General features: G+C 44.9%; 1 protein-coding gene across 1 annotated transcript in view; it reads right to left on the bottom strand.

The window, feature by feature from the left end:
- The window catches only part of dgkb (diacylglycerol kinase, beta), a 101,958-nt gene extending 98,927 nt beyond the window's left edge, over positions 1-3,031 (bottom strand). The window contains exon 1 of the mRNA XM_037676513.1: positions 2,891-3,031. The gene's annotated coding sequence lies outside the window, so the exon portion shown is untranslated. The remainder of the gene's footprint in view (positions 1-2,890) is intronic.
- Positions 3,032-3,819: the final 788 nt, after the last annotated feature.

The raw sequence follows: 3,819 nt of genomic DNA, 5'->3' as shown, positions 1-3,819 counted from the left end.
TTTCTGTAATACTTTCTGTAATACTTTCTGTAAAACTTTCTGTAATATCCATCCATCCATTATCTTTACCCGCTTCTTCCATTTGGGGTCACAGGGGTCGCTGTACCCATGTCCATCAATCACTGTGCGAGGGACGGGGGACACCATGGACAGGTATCGAGTCCATCACAGGGACACATAGAGACAAACAAGACAAACAACCATTGTCTCTCTCTCTCCTAGGGACAATTTAGAGTTACCAATCAGCCTAACATGCATGTTTTTGGTCTGTGGGAGGAAACCGGAGTACCCGGAGAAAACCCACGCATGAACAGAGAGAACATGCAAACTGCACCCAGAAAGGTTCCGGACCGGGGTTTGAGCCGGCAGTGAACTGATGGTACAGGAAAAAAACAGAAAAACATGGGAAAAACATGGGAAAACCAGGAAAAGTATGAGGAAAACACAGGAAAAAACATGGGGTTAAACATGGGAAAAACATGGGAAACACACGGGTAAACCACAGGAGAAACGAGAAAATTACGGGAAAAACAGGAAAAACGGGAAAAACACAGGAAAGGAATCCCAGAAACAAGTCAACACAAGAACAAACTTCAACCATAAAAACACGGCACGCTGAAACGTGATGTGCTGGTAGCCAGTATAAAGACCATTAATAAACCTTCACATGCACTCATTTTCAGGTTTTGCATCTTGACTAACTTTATTCACATCACAGTGCGATCAATATCAGTGTTTTATGAACCTGCTTAGTGTTTATCTGCAGCATGTGTGCGTTCAAGTTTACATTTATGTCGTTTTGATTCATGCGTCTGTCGCTGGTTTGACCCATTTGGAAACTGCAAGCCCAGATGAACAAGTGAACGTTCATTCATGTGCAGGATAGATGTGTGTTTGTGTTGCTGTGTAAATAAATAATGCTCATTTCTACTTTTTTATCAGCTGTAAACAAGTCTGGTTTGATTTAATCAGCAGACTGAGGGCTTAAGAAAAATGTTTTTAGACAATTATTTTAAAGGTACTCACTGAAAAAAATTAAATTAAACACAAACAAATATTTGTAGTCTGAAATAGTTTGTGTCAGTAGTTTTCTAGATATAGTGCAATGTGACTGTAAAGTGCAGGTCGCTCAGTGTCAACAAAACCCTCAGCTGGACCTGCCAACAGCCACGTCATGCATCAGACTGACTGTACCTGCAAACAAACATGGAGGAACAGAGTGGGGAGAAGATGTTTCAACTAATTATAAAAGTGAATCTGCTGCTAAATATACGAATGAAATGGAAAGATCAAATAAGATATCTGCCACGAATAAACATGAGGGATCAAGCAAGGCGGCAACTTCTGCCAAACTTCTTCTAGACCAGTACATTTTCCATTTGAACCTCATTTTTTATTGATCTGCATGTTTCCTCAACCAGTCTGAGAGTAAAGACGTGCCACCACGACTCATCCAGCTCTAACGGCTCTTCCACAAACATTGCCATTGTTGACTTATTTTCAGTTTGTATCTTAGATCCTTATTTACTGTTTATTTTTATATTTTACTTTTGTTGGATGTCCTGAGTACATGATTAATTAGTTCCACCTCGTGTACCATGTGTGATGCGAATGACAATAAACTTGAACTTGAATAACATCAGCGATTTCCATAAGTTAATAAGCGTGGTCATTTACAACCTGCCACACATTTTATTAACAATTTACTTTCATTTAAGAACAAATTTACCATCAATTAGATAAATAATTGTGCTGATTTTGTTCGTTACTTCATAAATTTGTTTTAATCAGGTGTTCATGACTCATCCATCCATCCATCCATCATCTTTACCACGTCTTCCTTTTCAGGTCACGAGGGTCACTGGTTCCCATGTCCAGCAGGCACTGTGTGAGAGGCGGGGGACACCTGGACAGGTCTCCAGTCCATCACAGGGACACATAGAGACAAACAATCGTTCACGCTCACATCTAGGGACAGTTCAGAGTTACCATCAGTCTAACATGCATGTTTTTGGTCTGTGGGAGGAAACTGGAGTACCAGGAGAAAACCCACACAGCACGGAGAGAACATGCAAACTCCACCCAGAAGGCCTCCAGCCGGGATTCGATCCGGTGACCTTCTCACTGAGAGGCAACAGCTCTACTAACTGAGCCACCGTGCCTCCCTTTAACCTGACTTGGGTAAATTGCACAAACACAACCTTCATGAATAATTCTGAGTGTCATCCTAAACACAACGCTGGACTGCACAGATGAGGACCAGTCAGCCAGATGTTCCTCCACTAGAGTCGCTGCTTTAACAGTGAATGTGTGAAAAATGAGTCTGCACCAGGGATCTTGAACTAAACTGCTCAGGAGCTACAGTTACTGAGAGTCAGCAGCTTTGTTGGAATGAATCATAAATGCAATAACCAGAACCCAGAACCCCACCCCCACAAAAAATAATTAATAAATATATTTTTAAACGAACTCATTGGTGGACCGGACTGCAGTCACCTGCAGGCCGGAAGTGGCCCACGGGCCGCCAGTTGAATAACCCTGGTCTAAACTTTGATCCATCTCTGGAGCTGAAACAAGAAGAGCTGCAGTGTTTTTCTAACGTTCTGCACATTGAAGCTGATCTCCACGATACGTGCATGTTCATGTGCAGTGGATCCATTCTGCCGTGCGCTCTGCTGCAATCATCCTCTGTGTCTGCAGTGCATTTTCTCTCAGAGCACAGCTGGAACATGAATCCTGCTCTGCAAATGTCATCAGATCGTCGGTACTCCAGTGATGCAGTAAAGGGCAGCGCGCGTCACCGTCCGCTGATGCCATGTCACACTCATACAGCAGGTGGTGTCCACTGAGACACGGACGAATGAATGAAAAGGATCAACATGCGGCTCACCTGCTGCAGGGACGAGATGACCACAAAAAGAGGGATTTCCAGGCAGATGTCTTCAAGCTGCTCATTCACATTCTCCTCATTCGCTTCTCTGGACCTTCTCTGAACTGCGAGGCAGACGAGTGATTCCCACAGCAGCAGCCCCTCGGTGCTGCATCCAGCGTGATGTGGAGTTTGTTTTCCTCTGCAGCGTCTGGTCAGAGGATGTGAAGCGGTGACACAACCGACAGAAAGAGGCAGAACGAGGGAGAGAGAGGGTGAGAGAGAAAAGGGGAGGACGAGGAGAATTATCCGACCCTGTTCTGCCTGCAGTGATCAGTTTCCATACTCCCGCTCGCTCACGTCACAACCCTCCATCCCTCCCTCCTCCTGACAGCCCTCGGGTCCTTTACGCTCCTGCTCTTCTCATTCTTCCTCGCTCCTCTTTCCCAGAGCTTTCCATCAGGTTTATTGTGACACACTTCAGTCAGAACATCAGCAGTGGAGCAGAACAGGCAGTGAGAAATCAAGAGGGGGTCTCCTCGCTGGAATATTTAGAGGCGGCAAGAAAAACACTTTTCTCACAATTTTAAGGAAAATTCAAGAAAAACGAGACTCGATGTTGATCTGGTGGGATTGGAAATCTACGACGCATAATGCAGTGAATAAATCTGCAGTTTAAACATCCTGCTATCAGAATAATCCATATTTAATCCATAAAGAACCTGCACATGGTGAATGTACCTCCAACACCCTGATCCAAGCAGCTGCTGTACTGAGAAAGGCTTGGAGATGACAGCTCTGCATGAAGACACTGGTGCCAGTCACTCACTGGTGCCAGTCCCTCACTGGTGCCAGTCCCTCACAGGTGACAGTCCCTCACTGGTGCCAGTCCCTTACTGGTGACAGTCCCTCACTGGTGACAGTCCCTCACTGGTGACAGTCTCTCACTG

This window comes from Nematolebias whitei, chromosome 5 (genome assembly GCF_014905685.2).
Source record: "Nematolebias whitei isolate Nwh7 chromosome 5, NemWhi1, whole genome shotgun sequence".
Taxonomy (NCBI): domain Eukaryota; kingdom Metazoa; phylum Chordata; class Actinopteri; order Cyprinodontiformes; family Rivulidae; genus Nematolebias; species Nematolebias whitei.
Note: the sequence above shows the minus strand (reverse complement) of the source record. Positions and strands in the feature narration are given on the sequence as shown.